We start from the raw sequence: 772 nt of genomic DNA on the forward strand, positions 1-772 counted from the left end.
TATATATACGTATATATAGAGAGAGAGAGGTAAAGGGAGATACGAGGGGGTGAGAGATGAGAGTGGGCAGAGAAGTTTCAGATTGACATGGGAGCAAGAGGAGAAAAAGAAGTTGAGAGAATGAACAGAGAGAATATAGTTCTCAAATGAAATGCCGATAATTATTTGGCCAGCCAGAATCCGATGCGCGTGCGCAAATCCATTCCGGTATTATCAACATCGCGTGATAAAATGATAAATTGATAAAATTACTTCTCGTGAGAGTCCTTGCTCATATTTCTATCTTAGTATTCGGAAATTTACTTCATTTGTTCCATTCATAATTAACCTCATGCTGGGAAGTTCAGCTACCGGGAATAACATGAACGAAACAAAGCAAATAAAAAAAATTAAAAAAATTAAAATCACGAACCGACGTTAACTGGAATGGGATTTTAAGTTTTTCGCTCAATCAGTCAGTCTTTTGCATTTATTTATTATTCACAGTCGACGGTTGTTCGTTTTCTTCGCGGAAAAAATCCGTGAAAGCTGGAGCATTATTTTAAAGACAATATAAGAAATGTATTATTGGTTTGTTAGTAATTACAACACTTGCACTATTCTTCTCTTCTTCTCGCTTTCTCTCTATCTCTTTCTCTCTAGCCTTTCCCATTCGAGCATCATCATCATCATCATTTCGTGTCTCTGTGTATATATGTTAATATATATATCTTAATAGATACATAATATATATATACGTATTATATATATATGTATATATATATATATATAT

This window comes from Octopus bimaculoides, chromosome 17 (assembly GCF_001194135.2).
Source record: "Octopus bimaculoides isolate UCB-OBI-ISO-001 chromosome 17, ASM119413v2, whole genome shotgun sequence".
NCBI lineage: Eukaryota > Metazoa > Mollusca > Cephalopoda > Octopoda > Octopodidae > Octopus > Octopus bimaculoides.